Source organism: Gavialis gangeticus, unplaced genomic scaffold (genome assembly GCF_001723915.1).
Source record: "Gavialis gangeticus isolate Ggan-Ray unplaced genomic scaffold, GavGan_comp1, whole genome shotgun sequence".
In the NCBI taxonomy this organism is placed as follows: Eukaryota; Metazoa; Chordata; order Crocodylia; family Gavialidae; genus Gavialis; species Gavialis gangeticus.
This window is the reverse complement of record NW_017729034.1, coordinates 68483930-68500210: the sequence shown is the minus strand read 5'-3', so window position 1 is coordinate 68500210 and position 16281 is coordinate 68483930. Positions and strand designations below refer to the sequence as shown.

At 42.4% G+C, this 16281-nt stretch overlaps 1 protein-coding gene and 1 long non-coding RNA gene across 2 annotated transcripts in view; both read right to left on the bottom strand.

Annotated features, from left to right (window-relative positions):
• Positions 1-16281, bottom strand: part of PARK2 (parkin RBR E3 ubiquitin protein ligase) — a 1789008-nt gene that overhangs the window by 1383020 nt on the left and 389707 nt on the right. The window lies entirely within an intron of this gene.
• Positions 5197-7349, bottom strand: LOC109304410. The gene is made up of 2 exons (XR_002099385.1): positions 7309-7349; positions 5197-5491 (listed from the first exon to the last, which is right to left on the bottom strand). It is a non-coding gene; the product is annotated as an uncharacterized LOC109304410 (long non-coding RNA).

Sequence of the window (16281 nt, the reverse complement as noted above, 5' to 3'; positions counted from 1 at the left end):
TTTTTGTCTCCAGGTACTGTTGTTTCTGTCTTTTGTGCTCTACAGCCCTAGCTGAGTCTGGCCATAGAGCTTGTCTTGGAATGAGTTCAAAGTATGGCGCACATCTGTAATTTTAGTTTAAAAAATTATCTTTGTTGGCAGCTAATTATAATCACAGAAACCCACAGAGGAGAAGTCCAATAAGGCCCTGAGACCTTAACAAAGGTGTCAACAACAACTACCAAATGAAAGGGTTGTATCTACAAAGCATGTAGCTACTTCTAGAAACAAAAAACCTGCCTTAATTCAAAACAATATAAGGTTTTCTTTTGAATTGTTTACTTCCATCCTGAATGCTGCCTGTTCTTAAAGCAGCAGCAAGCAGCATTTCCAAAAAGCTAAGTTTGATTGAACTAGAAATAAAAATCTGTAATGGAACCTCTATACAAAGAATAAGAATTTCAGTCTGGAATAAGAAGTGGCCCACATGTATTTCTTATGTTCAGATTTGCTTTAGTAACACAGGAAGGTTGTGTTAAACCTGATTCTTAAAACATTCAGTTGTAAAAATCTTGACTAAAAGGCTTCTTAGATTTTGAGTGAAAGTACAAGATGATATTAAAAAGGCTTTTGTGGTAGTTAAGTAACCTCTGTTATATATTCTATAGAAGACTTACAATGTACCTAATGCAAATATTACAAATTCTTCAGTAAAATGTTTTTGAATTTTACTTTTACATATTTGTTACCATATACCTGTTACTGTTAAGAAGTGCTATGCTCAAAGGCAACAGGCAGAGCTTACTTTCCATGCTAGGGGTTATCAGTCTTCTCCCCAGTTTGCTTTCTTCTTGCATTGAACCACACCTGTGCTTCTCAGCAGTCCAACATAATGTCTGCCTTTTTCTCACCACCACATTTCTGGTATGCTTTTACTTCTGAATGGAATTTAATCTTCATGGCAAAAAATATATATAAAGGCATTAAAGGCATTATTTGCCACCTTAGCAACCCTTTTGACTATTTTACTAATAACTATGTCTCATTTCCACGGTACTCACATTAGAATTTAGATAGGCTGTAGAGAAAAATATATACTTCAGATAAAACTGCTAATAAAGTGAAGGGGAAAGGAGAGAAGGGGGGATGGGAGAGTGGTAGGAGGGGAAAAGACGGAACAACAAGATACAAAGTTAAAACTTGCTTTTCTAAAGTTCTCTCTCTTAAACTGCTGAACACCAATAATGTAGTCAAGCTCAACAGCTGTTTTGACACTAACATGATACTAACAGCTGGAAAAAAATTATCTTCCAGAAACTTATGTGTAAAACATGTATTGAACAGGTGCAGGCTATGTAGAAATTACAGTGTTCATGATAACACAACTAAAATCTGTTTTAAAACCCTAAGGTGCTTGTCCCATATACTGTGTACACACATATAAATCATTTTCAAATATAGAATCTTGCAAAGAAAACTATAGTTGTTCTGCAAAACAATAATACCAAGCCAGAACCAAATTGCATCCAGTTTTAATTAAGTTACCACTGTACAGTACAATGACACTGCATTATTCCAGTAACACCACTAGGCAACACTTGCCTGTTCTATTGTAAACCTTTATAGAGTTTGTAACTTTGCATAGCTTAGCAATTTTGAACTAAGCTAGGATGAGAAAAATGTTACAAAAAATCAGTACAAATAAATACATACTTTTAAAATAATGAGGTTCTAGCTTGTGCAAAAGATCTTTTATTCCTTGTGAGAGGAATCATTCTGAGAACCCCCTGCCCTTTCACTTTACAGGAGCAGAGGGGTATAACCTAGCTCTGGCATCATGATTTATTTGTTGTATAGCTAATCCTAAATTTATGTCAATTATACTGCATTACCTTATAATCTTTTTTCCATAACATAACCTATGCATTGGTGTACTGTACAGCTCCAAATACATTGTTTGTGCTTAACAGATAAATGTTTATACTCGCTGACAAGAGTTAATGCCCAATCTCCAACAAGACAGTAGAAGGAGGCCTCACTACCATTTCTTCTGGCACTTCCTAACATTTCATTTGCAGTTAAGTGGAATGTTTTGGCCCCACCTCCATATCCTGAAGCAGAGATCAAGAGCAAGCCCCACCATGGCTACCACAAGGCTTTGTATTCTGCACCAACAGGATGGTTGCAAGACCTAGCATGCTGGTACACTGCTCTGCTGTGCACTTCCATCAGTTAAAGGCAGGATATTCCCTTTCATGTACCATGATTACCCTATACCAGGGGTATGCATACCCCCAGGGGTACTTGGGAAGACCATAGGAGGTATACGTAGGCAGGCAGGGATGAAGCGCCCCCACCCACCACCCCATGCCACTGCCTCCCAGGAGCAGGGCCGGGGAAGTAAGGACAGTGGTGCCCTTCTGCGGGCTGCACAGCCACTGCCCAGGTGGCTGAATGCAGCAAGGGAGGGGAAGCTTGAACCCAGTGGCTGCTGCCACCACCCACCACCTCATGCTGCCGCCACTCCATTTCTGTCCACACGCCACCTCGCCCCCCCACCTGCTCTGCGTCCAGCCACCAGGGGCACACTTATTAAAAAAAGGTTGAAAACGACTGCCCTATAGCAAATACCAGTAGGGCCTAGAAGTTTCTTCCTCTTCTCCTCAGTGAGAAGTTCAATTAATTTTGTGATCCATTTCTCCCAGCCTCTAAAATATCCTAATTATCAGTGAATCAAAATTAAGCTGACTGTCAAAGGACTTCAGTAATTAACTTTGCAGTAAGTAGAAAGTCAAGGGCATAGCAAAGTTCAACTTCAGGCAGTGGTATCTGCATTTTACAGAGTCTTCTCCTATTAAAAACAATCTCACATAAGAGTAAGACTTTAAACATGTATCTAACAGACACTTATGCCTAGAGAGTTAAATATAGTTATAGCTTGCTTGCCCTTTTTTGTATCTTTTAATAAATTTGAGAATAAGTTGTACTTAAGCTTTAATTGTTGAGCCTTCAAAATAATGTACAGTAAAATGGAAATCTTGTAACTGAAATCATAAAGCAAGATGCCTGTGTGCAGAAACAGAAGACAGCAACATCCCACTGCTTTTTCAGTCCAAAATGTAAACAGTTTTACATGCAATTTGAGACCAACTTGTTTCCATGTAAAAGTGCAAAAAGGTTAGAGGATAAGTACAGATAAGACAAAAATATCAAATTCCAGAATGCCAAATGGAAGTTTGATGAACGTAAGTTTCAGTTTTGAATTAATTTTGGAACAAGTCATGATCAGTCAGTCCTAGGGGGGAAATTCACAGAAGGAGGGACAAAGATACCTTGTATCACCATGTAAGGTCAGTTGAAGTGGAAGAGTAACAACATACTGTGAATATAACAGTTGTCTGCCTAACTGTATACAAGTCAAATTTTTACTTGGGCAAACTCCTTTGCTTTCAATAGAAGATATGTCTAAGAAATAATAAGCACTAGATCCAGAAGGAGCTCTCTTACACAATAAATTAATTGTGCCTTGACAAGAAAGAATCCCAGTATGGACAACTTCTACTGATATTCTTAAATGATACCACTAAAACAAGTAAACTAGCAGACTAACATCTCCTGCTTCTCCCCCTCCTCCCCTCCCTGCCCCCCAAATACACACAACCTTGGCAAATTATATAATAAATGTTAATTTGGATTTGTAACAGCAGATTGCAGTGCCTCCTGCAGCTCAGACCCTGCAGTTTAAATTCCAGAAGTACACAACTGAATTAACACATGCTGATACAATCAAATCACATGGATATAGCTTATTATTGCATTAAAACTGTGATAAAAGCTAATTATTTTACTTAAGTTTGTATCTGAGATAAAATTATTGCTCAGGACTCAGACAATGGAGGAGCCAAGAGAAGCCAATATGGTTTCTATAAATTCTATTTTCAACAGTAAAACTGTAATATTCTGTCTTCAATTAATCTGGAGGAAAAGCAATTTATGCATTATAGCAACACTAAATGCATAGTTTAGCTATTTCCTTTTTAGATTAAAGGGGCACAACATGAGCGTGTTCTGCAGTGGGACCTCGCATGGTGCATTCCTTTTCACAGACTGGGGGACCCAGACAGGGTGTAAGAAGGAATGAACGCTGAACTGACATCAGTTCCTGAAAGACATGTAAGCATGTGGCAGAACACTTTAACCTCCCTGGACAATCCATCGCTGACCTAAGGGTTGTTGTTATTAGACAGCAAACCTTTAAAAACACACTCAAATGGGAAACTGCAAAACAAGAAATCATCCACAGACTTGATTGTGTTTATGTAAGGTTTACTCTAAACTGAGACTATGGATTCTTATCCTATTACCTGGATTAGCTTTATAACGCACATGACCCTCGATGGGTTAAATATTTTTTTTTTCTCTCTCTTACCTACCCTGTCTCTCTCAACAATGACTCCATCTCTTTTTGCCGTCTTCTCTACTCTTTGTATTCTAACAGATGCCTTCCATTTAGAACCTCTGCATCCTGCATAAAGCCTGCCTCTTATGAAAGCTTATACTATGCACCTCTGATGTAATTAGCACAAAGTGAAAATCTACCCTGCCTCCTCCCTTTTGATGTGCCAACATACCAATGGAGAAAAAAAAACTAACAGAGAGAGATCAGAAGTGGCTAGCACCAGAATGGTTAATAGGCCTAAAAAGTAAACCATATTTTTCTTACTAGAGCATGCAATCATAGTTAGGGTAGGAACATATTCCCTAAAATTCCCTCTTCTTCAAATACTATTTGACTTCTCTAGTATTAGCAGCACTGAACGCCCTAGCATGTATAGTTTCCATTTCAAACAGAAAAATTTGATATTTTCCATGCTTTAGGGTTGTTGGTTGTAGCTGTGTTGATCTAAGGACATAGGCAAAGTTTTTTGGGTAGATGTGATATCTTTTATTAGACCAACTAAATAGTCGGAAAAATTGTTCTTTGCAAGCTTTCTTCAGGCATAGGGAGACTCTGTTGGTGTTTGTATACCCTATGCCTGATGAATGAAAGCCACTACATGTCCTGGGTATTGTACTGCACTGCTGACAAAAAGCTCCATTTTTAATTTTTAACTCCAAATATCCATTGCACTGAATATCCTAGGATAGAATGTTCCTTAGGCAAAGAGCGTGAAAGTTCTCCTTCCCTAAAAGTGAACAAAATGAACCCTTTCAAAGCCCATATTAAATTTATTTATTAATAGCATTTCTCCAATATTTTTTCCATGCCCACAGGAGCACTACAAAGTCAATCCTTCATTTTAATAGGAAAATAACATTTCTGAGTTTTGAATTATGTCATGAGACAAGTAATTCACAAACTCCTTTATGACTGACACATAAACACAAAGACACACAAATAGATTAAATCCTGTGGCTTCTTGAAATATGAACTCATTCTGTGTCAATCTTCCTCCATTTGTTTCTGGAGACTGACACTGTGCGGTGCTCACCAGTCAGCAATGTATCAATCCTTCAAAGAAACAGGAGAGTGTACCTTCATTTGCATTCACTTAAATAAATGAAATCTGCAATGAGTTCCACAGCAAGTGAACACTTCTGGGGATGCTGCTTTTATTATCTCTGCAGTGATGAAGGATGGCATTTACAGAATGGGCCTCTTATACCTATGTGTACAAATCACCGCAGGCATACCCATTAGGTACCGGTACACTTATGTGTTACTGTGCCCAGTTCGTCTGGTCCCCTGAAATCAGAATTAAAATATATTGTATGCACTCTAGGCCAGATGCTGGCAAATACAGGTTTTAGGCTGAATAGATGTAGGAGACTGTTTTCAAGGTCTTGAAAAACCTGCCCACCATATTAATAACTCTCTAAGTCTCCTTTTCTCAAGATACCTAGGGCACTGCTAAAACCTGAGCGCAATAGCCGAATGCATTGTATAATTGTTCATAAAACTTGTTCATCTGTAAAGTATCATCTCCCAAAATTTAATGCATGGAATTATTGTTGAACTTGCAATTTTGGGTATTTCAAACAGATGCAAGCATTGCTTTTTTCTTGTTTTGTTGGGGCTTTGCTGGTGAATGAGATCCATCAAAGGTACTGGTAGAACTCCAATTTGAAAAATGAGCTGGAAGATTTCTCAATTTAGCTCTCTAGGCGATTGGCTTGCTTAGATTTTTGCTAAACCTGCTGGCTTACCTTTTCTTGAAGATACATTCTAAATAAGGTTCTACCTTTTACATACACACACACACTCAACCACTTTGCAAAGAAAGTCCTAAACTTCATCCCATGGAATGCTTTATTATAATTGCCTTCTTGTCCCTCTAGCTTGGGTTCCTGCAAAACGTCACAACACTTTTGAATTTAATAATATGCTCAACTCTTGGCTATTTGAACTGTGAAGCTTTCTAGCTAATTCTTTTATGCTTTTCTCAAGTAATCTCATCTTACTAACTGTGTTAATAATGTACAGCAGATTTGCAGCTCCATAGGAAATCAGAAACTTTTTTTTTAGAATTGTGGAACATCTTAAGAAATTCTGAATAATAATAATTTTTAAAAAATTACACGAGCCATCCTTTGTGTCTCCCATCTTCCCTGTCTACTCAACTGCTTCCCCCACCCAGATCTTCCAGCTTCTCTGATGTTCATTCAGCTTTTCCTGCTGCTTCTCCAATCATTTCCAGCACAGCTCAACCCCCCCACCCCTCAGGGACCTTCTCTTCCGCTGGTTCCTTTCCCATCTGTAACAGTATAGTTTGTCCCTTTAAGAAGGAAGTCAGCCCTGTTAAGAAAACTCAGCTGTGGGTCATTCGGATAACCAAGTACTGTACCACTGGGACCCTTAAAAGCTCCCTGAAGAGTAAGCAGAAAAAAGAGGAAGAGGAAGCAAGTTATGAAGGGAACAATTTGCTGCAGGAAGGGGCCAGATGCTGCACTGAGAGGAGAGCAAAAATGGGCTTCCTTCCTAGGGTGCATCCACACAAGTGTGCACATGCACTTTGCTGCATCTCAAAGGCTTTTGAGGCACTGCAGAACACACCCTGTATACATGATTTGGTTCTCTGTGCTGCATATTTGCAGAACAGAGCCAAATTCAGACACTGGGAAATCCCAGTATCAAAAAAATGCACAGAGGAAAAAAGGTGGCATGGTGTACATGGCAGGAGCAGGCGCCACCTGAAACCAGAGCTTGCCATGCTCTGGCTGCCAGCCAGGCTCCATGCACCTGGTTCACCACCACTGCATCCCCAGGAGCCCCCCAGGACCTCAAGTAAGGCTGCTGGAGCCAGCCCAGGTGACCCCAGCCTCCCATACCTCACCCAGAGCAATTCGTCCCATGCCAGAGCACAAATGCAGGGGTTTTCCCTGGAGACAACTAGCAGCAGCGCTATGTGCCACTGCTAGTTGTCCACAAGGAAACACGTGTGCGCTCATCTGGACATGCCCCTAGTGTCTGGGAGAAGACCATGTGATTTTATTTTGTTCCTTTACTTAAAGACTATCCTTTGCTTTGAAGACCTGGCTAAGGAGCCCATAAGACAGCAAGGTCTCCTGCAGAAGCCAGCAAAGTAAGTAACCTGCTTGTGCCACTTATAACTTTTTTCTATCAGTCCATTGCTAGCATCTGACAAAGTAGGTTGTTGCCCACAAGAGCTTGTGCCTCTCTGAAACAATTAGTCTCCAGCTAGATGCCACCCTGCCCTATATTCAACCTTTACATTTTGCTTGGACTCCCTGTGTTTTTAATTTTCCCCTGGTGGTCTCTACTGCTTCAAAGCATCACTCCCATCCCTCCCTAAGCATGCCTGAATGGAGTTCATTGGGAAACTTCCTCTGCCAGTACAAAGTTTAATAATTAAGAGTACTTTTTTCCTTGGTGGAGAGGGAAGTATTTCTACCTGGTGCACAGGTATGTCTCCCAGTAATGAAGGAGGTACTCTGATATATTCAAAACCAAGGTTTTTCATTTTTTTATAGCAAAAACAAAAGGTAAACAACAGGTGTTCACAAATAATATTTCTAAGGTACACATCAGATGGGCAAATTTAATTCATTCATTCTCATCTATGGTACACTGAGACATTTTAACTGTACAATTCTGACAGTAGGTACGTTAAGATGTTCTCAAACGGGATTAATTTTTCCTTTACTGAAGCTCAGGCACTCTAATGTACAACATGCTTAAACTGCAATACATATTGCTTATGGGATTAAATGATAAATAAACAGAAAATTATATGGCAATAAAGGCTATATGAGAATGGTGAAAAAGGTAAAACTGCACTAGAACAAAGATTCTTTTTTGTAGCTATATATATTCCCAACATTTATCTATTACGCACAAACAACGTATTTGGAGCTGTACAGTATACCAATGTATAGGATATGTTATGGAAAAAAATTATAAGGTAATGCAGTATAAATAATTTATTGGTGTAAGTTTAGGATGAGCTATACAACAAATAAATCATGATGCCTAAGCTAGGTTATACAAAAAATATGATATATAAAAAACCCCAAGACTTTTATATACATCATCATGCATTTTTAAGCTAAATTGTCAATGCAAGGAAGGAAGAAGAATGCCTATTTTGAAAAGGTTTTTGAAGTTTAAATAATATCACTAACTTTGTTTTCTTCATATTGTACCATCTGTATAGCCACATATTTTGATGCTAAATTCCAACTGTACAGGCCTTCTCATGAGAAAAACAGTATTTCAGAACCATCTCAAAGTAACCAAAAATAACTGTATGCATACCAGGAGGCACTAGACACAAGCAGTTATGCCAGGATGAACATTTAGCATGGTCAAAAGGCAAAACTTCAAGGTTTTATGGTCTTGAAATATTTGCGCCAAACCCATATTCCTCCAAAGTGTTCCTTCTTCCCTAACAGGCTCTCTCTGCCTTCTTGCTTCTTTTTTTCACCATCTACCCTCCATTTGATACTAGGTCACTTCCTCCTCAGAGCTCCTGCAATACATCCCTCTATTTTTCTCTCTCCTTCCTCTTAGTCCTACATCTGAAGATATGTAGGGTTCAGAGGATCCATCAGCCCCTCTATTAGCTGCAATCCTGAAAGCCTGGGATTCAGCATTCAACTTGCATGCTCTGGAATTTCTGAGGCTCACTATCCAATCTGTAGTGCAGCTGAAAGGGAACGTATGTAGTGGCATACAATTTTAGTTTGGTGGCACCTTAGGATACAGCAGACCTGCTGTACCCTGAAGTGGTCCAATGGCAGAGGGGAAATTGGGAGAGGGGAGACTCTGACAGAAGATTTGATTTTGGGTTTGATTTGAGCTTGCAATAATTAAAACGATCTATTCAGCAATGAGGTGATGTTTTAAGAATTGAATTTGTTGGCAGCTTGCGATGGAAGCGGAAAGGAGCAATCAGGTATTGAACTGTATGGAAATAGATTGGGATTTGCAATGAAAGCAAAAACAACACAGGTCAATTCATTTAAGAGAAGCATTGGGAAGTGGATGAAGCAGGAACAAAAGAAGAAATCCCTAGCTTCATTAACAGTAGGGTTACCATACGTCCAGGTTTTCCTGGACTTGTTCTCTTTTTTGGACCCCTGTGCTGTGTCCAATCAGGTTTTTAAAATAAGAACAAATGTCCAGGTTTTCTGCTCTCCTGGGCTGGCTGCTTGGGGCTGGGAGCAGTAGGCAAGGTGATTAGCTGTTGGGGGTCATGTGCTCCCTACGTGGGCTCCGGCAAGCCAGGTAAAGAGACAGAGAGACAGAGAGAGAGCAAACGAGCGAGCAGACGCATGCACAATGCAGGAGCTGCTTGGGCAGCAGGACTGGGGGGGTAGGGGCCTGAGGGTTGGAAGTGAGGGGCACCAGCAGGGTTGGGGGGGCAGAAGCTGAGGGTTCAGAGTGTGGGACACCAGCAGTGCTGGGGAGGCAGGGGCTGTGTGTCAGAAGTGAGGGGCACCTGCAGAGCAGGCGGGCAGGGCAGGGAACTGCAGGTCAGCAGTAAGGGGCACTGGCAGGGCTGGGAGCAGGGCAGGGGGATGCAGATCAGGAGTGAGGGGCATGGGACGGGTGACTGTGGGTTGGGTGTGCAGGGCACTGGCAGCACTGGGGGCTGTGGGGTCAGGAGTAAGGGGCACCAGCAAGGGGTGGAGGGCAGGGTACTGCTGTTTGGGAGTGAGGGACACTTGCAGGGCTGGGGAGGGTGTGGCTTGTTAGTGAAGGGCAAGAATGGGCAGAGGGAGGGCACTGGCATGTCACTGCCCCCCACTTCATATCCCTCCCCCCCACCCATGACAGGTGTCAGTAACACTATTCTTCAGCATCATCATCATTATGTTTGCATGAAGCCATGTTACAATCATAGAATAGAAGGACTGGAAAGGGGCCTCTAAGATCTTCAAGTCCAGTCCCCTGCCTTGGGCAGGAGGTAGTTGGGCTCAAATGAGCTCAACAAGGTGCTTGTCCATCCTCCTTTTGAGCATGGCCAGGGATGGCAACTGCACCATCTCTGCTGGGAGTGTGTTCCACATTCTAGCTACCTGGATGGAAAAGAAGTGTTTCCTTATGTCTAGCCTCAACTTTCCCTCAACTAGCTTGTGCAATCTGGATCTCTATATTCTGCTACTCATTACTAATTCTTTAGAACAGTTGATATTAATATCTTAAATGGGTCTGTACAATTAAATGAGAAAACTTGTAGTAATGATGAATAATTGTTAAAGGCTGCTCTAACATTGATAGAAAAATTATATACTTTTTTGTTTCAACAAGTCCCTCTAAAATAATTGGCTTTTTCCCCCTCAAGCTCCTTTCAGTGTTATTTCCTTTAGGGTGACTTGTGTTATTTCCTTTAAAGTGACCTCTGCTGTCATAAAGCAACATCTCTGTTCTCTTGATCTATTTTTTTTCCAGTGAGGCTGTTAATAATGAGAGTACTTCTGAGTCTGTGTGTGTGTGTGTGTAAATTCATCTGCAGTAGTATCTCTGCAATCAGCCAAGACCTACTTAAACTTCCCACAGACATTTTTATTCAACACAAATGAGGAATTTCTTATTTAAACAAGAAATCAGAATAAGCACCAGAAAGAGTTCTGAATGTGCACGTCAAGGACAGCTTGACAATTATAAATAAATACATTTAAAGATAAAATGTTCAGGACTGCCAAAAATTGTAACAATTTGAACAAGTGAGATTTTACATGTATAGTAGCAAAGATCTTCAGTAATTTAATCCATCTTTTCTTTGGTGAAAGTGTATTTCCTGTGCTACATTTTTTGCCTCTACTTAAAGGATGAATCAAGGCATTGAAAATAAGCTTCCTATGGGAACCTATTCCCCAGACAGAAACTTCTCACTGATAGAAGAAAAAATCTTACAGTCTCAGTCCCAATATTCTCTTATTAATTCTATTTCTTTACTCTCCAAATGTTACATTAATAGGAGGTAGGGGGTGGAATTTGCCAATATTTTCCAGTAATGAAGTGCCCCAAACTGAATTCAGTATTCTTGGTGTAGTTTCACTCACCAGCAGTCTTCAGAGAGGGACATCTCTTCCTGTTTCATGAAGTGATGACTCTGGGAAGAGAGTCCAAAAATCACACTGGCCTTTTTTTTGCTGCCATATCACTTTGCAAACTCCCAGTTTCATTACTCCTATGTCTTTTTCAGTTTTGTAGTTTCTCATGTTCATCCTCTGTATAAACTTCTATGCTTTGAACTGTTCTTACATACATATATTAATTCAGGAACCTGAGAAAACAGGGAGCAGTGAAATCATATAACTATTTTGTAAAATGTGTGCACCGGATATATTTTCTTTGAGCAAGATCAGAGATAAAGATTCCACACACCATTGTCTGATTCAAGCAGAGAGCCAAGGAACAAAAGACCATATAGTGTTTGCACAATTGCTCGTCACACTTTCCTTTGAACCACCAGGATATCTCTTAAGAGAACTTTTACAGAGGTTTACTAGGATACACTGCCTCTGCTATAAACGATACATCACCTCCTGTATTTCCATCTGAAGTGGTTGTGCTTCCAGAATTGTCTTCACCAAAATACATATAAGGGCCCTTATGTAGCAAATTTCAATTGCTTAAGAAAAATAAAAAAGAAAGTATCCATTGTCTGAGTGTGGTTTCTCACACAAGAATTCAATAGAAAATACAGTTGCTATGGAAATTATTCCTTTCAGTAAAGTACCAAGACTGTCTGCAAAAAAATAAAGAAAAAACAACAGAAATTCAAGCATGTGATTGATGACAAGAGTGTTCAGCTGTCCCAGTAAAGGTCAAAACCACAGAAGTATCTGGTTCCCCAAAATATGTTCCATTTACTATGTGGAAATCCTGAACTACTATGAATGTTTCAATATTTATCTGGCTACCATCCTGAATTCTTTTCATAATCTCTTAGTTCAAGGAAAGCATTAAAAAATCAGTTCAAACAGTCCAAGGACTTGTTATTGGACTTGAATGCATTACATTTGTTTCCTGATTTGTAAGGGCTTTGTTACATGTGACCCTTAGGACTGCTGAAGGTACTTACAATGCAAGCGCCTGTGCAATAAAGCAGGAAAACTCATTCTAAGGGCATTTTTACACATGGATGCGCCACAGCACCGGGCACTTTGAAAAGCACCCAGCACTGCGACGCATGCAGTTGTATAAGTGGTGAAATGCGTGTCAGCATGCAGAAAATGGCAGCAGTCTGCTTTTGAACTAAAACACATTAAAGGTGTTTTGAAGTAAAACACATCAAACGTGCTTGCATGCGGAGCATCTCCGAAAAAGTATGTGTATAAATTTCCTAAGTGCACTCTGAGCATCTCAAATTTACACCACTTTGGGCAAGGAGTATTTCTGGGTCACACTACCTAGCTCATGTTACAGTAATGTCAGTCACTCCATGGAGATAAAATGAGCAATCTGCAGTCCTTCAGAATCCCTAGACAGACTCCTCCCAGACCCCACTTCCTATTCCATAGTCATACTTTCCACACTCCCAAACTCTATTGTCCAGAGGGTGGTACGGGCCCCAAACCAATACCCCCACCTGCCCACAGGGGATGTGACCCCAACCCACATGGTATCACCTCAAGCAGCAATTAGCATCCTCACAATTTGCCACTGTTGCTCAGGTGCTCTCATACAATCACGTACCTTTATAAACTGAAGTGAGCCAGAGAAAATCCCCCTCGAACTCCAATCGGGGGGCCCAAAACTGGACTCAAGGTGATGTGTGATGGACTTCACTGTGATTTGAGGTGAGGAGAGAACCATTGCCACCCCTGTCGAGGGCATGAAGGGCAAGTGACAGACCCAGGTGACCTACAGTCAAATCACAGTTCAGATGGTGGCTCAGAGGCACCAATGGGACTGGCCGCTGACTCGCACTAAAATCAAGTGCCTGAAGTTCCAGTACATTCAGGGCAGGGACACCAACAAGTTCTCAGGTGTGAGGACTGTGGTCCCCTACTGTGAGAAGCTGTTCAGGATCCTTGAGGAGGACCACACTATCTGTCCCTTCCACATTCCTGTGCCTAGTGTGGCATTATGACAACAACAAAGACAATGACAATGAAACATCCCTGCTACCATCTGCTATCAAAATAGCTCTTTCCCTAACCCAAATTCAGACCCAGTATATAGAAGATGGGGACAACTTATACCAGGCTCTCATAGAATCATAGAATCAATGAGTGGGAAGGGACCTAGACAGATCATCTAGTCCGACCCCCTGCCATGGGCAGGAAGGAGCACTGGGGGTGGCAGGGATCATAAGACCCCAGCCAGGTGCCTATTGAGTCTCCTCTTGAAGATTTCCAGGGAAGGTGAGAGCACCACCTCTCTGGGAAGCCTATTACAGGCTCTGGCCACCCTCATCGAACAGGTGGATGTAGACAACCAATACCAACTGCTGGTAAGTCTCAGTGACTTTGAGGAAAAGGGTGGTGAGTGGTGTGTTCGGGGACCCAGGGATCTGGGGGTAGTCATGGTGCAGTGGTGACTCGTGGCTCTAGGGTGCTTCATGGCAGAAGGGTGCCTCTGGGTTCTAGGTATGGTAAAGTGGCTAGGCATGGGGTTGTGGTCCAGGCAGACTGCGCTCCACCCCTGCAATTTACCAGGAGGATTGGGACATTGTGTTCCACACAATGAGGAGAAGGTGAAAACCAGTGGCATGCTCATGTTTGGATGGCAGGAGTTGTAGATGGCTTGATGGTCAGTCAAAGTGCTCATTGGCCTATCCAAGGGCTCATTGGTTCATGTGAAACTCCATCCACGCTCCCTGCCCCCTATCAACTGCCACACAGCTCAACCTCTGCCCCAGCCACTCATTCAACTGCCTAGGTGATGAGCTGGGTCCACTGACTCCTGCCAACCCAATCCCAGCACCTCCCCAACCTTCCCTGGGGGGTTGCCCCTTGTCCTGGAGCTGTGTAAAATCTGCATGAAGTTCATCAAGGTGTAGTTTCTTGCAGTTCACTGAATTTTTCCCACACGCCTAAGTCTGTTTCCTTCATGGACTGCTGGCACAGGGCCATGCAGCTGAAGAGAGGAGGCTGGCTGGGACCCCATTAGAGAGGGTGCCACCTGAGCCCAGGCAACATTCAAAGTCTGTCTGTCCAGAGCCATCTCAATGTCTAGAAAGGCCTCCACCACCCTCATCTTGCATATACTGTGGAGGGTGCAGACAGTGGTCACAAAGATGGAAATCTTCTTCAGCCTGAGTCCAAAGGTAGACCCCCAGGGACCTTGAGCATGCTGTAGGCACCCAAAGGCACACTCCACTTGCATTCAGCAACTACTCATTCAGCATTTAAAGTATTTGTTCCTGGGGTCCAACTGTCTCATGAATGGTTTCATGAGCCAGGGGAAGAGTGCATATGCCAGATCCCTAATTATTAGTAAGGGAAATGGCCAGCCCAGCCAAGTTCACTGTGGGAGCACAGGGGGTAAAATCCCCTTGCTCCATCATCTCCAGAAAAACAGAGTCCCTGAATACCTGGACATGCACATGTGGTTTGTGGCACTGCAGACCCATCTGTGGTACTGTAAACCACACACTGAACATGCGGTGGGTTGTTTGGTTTTTTTTATCACCAGGATCTTCTGATGTCAAAAAGACCTGTACATAAAAAGGTGGGGCAGTACATATGGCAACAGCATGCACCACCTAAAACTGGAGCCTGGCCAGCCAGAGCCATGCTCTGGTTGCTGGCCAGACTCTGCATGCCTGGATCGCTGCTACTGGAGCCCCAACAGGCACGCAGGAGCCCAGGTGCTAGCCCTAGCCTCCCCTACCTCACTTGAGATAACTTGCTGCACACCAGACCGTGCACGCATCCCTGGGGACAACTAGCAGCAGCAAAAATATGTTCTGCTGCTAGCTGTCCCCGGGGAATGCATGTTCCCACTCATGGGAACACGCCCATGGATGTCATGCAACTGTTCCAATTGCCTGATGTTGATGCTAGTGAAGCAGCCCTGGTTATCCATGGCTGCATGCAGTATAACCAAAAAGAAACTCTTGTGTTTGATGTACTCTGAGGCACTGTGATAGGGGCACATAATGAGTATGTGGGTCCTGTTGATGGCCCCCACACAGTTCAGGTGCCCCAGTGGTTTGAAACTGGCAATGAACTCCTGAGGGTCCCTGAGCCAGACGAGGCAAGGTCCCAGTCCCTGACATATGCCTATGCACACTTCACGCATGGACATTACTGCTGTTGTCCACACACAGTGAACTGGTTGGTCATACAATGAAGGCTGTCAGGGTTCGCCAGCTTCCATATCACAAAGGCCATGCATTTCTCAGTGAACACAAAAGGCATTTATACACATGGGTAGGGTGGGGGGGAATGCTTTATTTAGAGTGACTCCAAGAGCTCTAATTAAAGCACCTAGAGCATCATCTGCATCAGTGTCCCCACACTGAAAAATGAAGGTGGGGCCGCTTTAAATAAGCCTCGTCAAATGACTAAAACTTTAGTTCAAGTGCTTCCACTGCCATTTTTCAGCATGGGGACACTGATACATGTGATGCTGGAGTCTGCTGGAGCATGGTAATTACCACGCTCCAGCAGACTCAATTAATTGAGTTTGCTCTGACGCGTTGTAATTACAGCACGTTGGAGCAGCTGCTTTGTATGTGCATAAGCACCCACGGTGCTGAATCCCAATGTCTTAGTGCTGGAACAAGGCCAGCTCATTGCAAAGATCCATGAATGTGCCATGGGATATCCTAAAGTTCAGCTGCCTCTGCTCATCATCCCAGATTCTGAGCATGAGCTGCT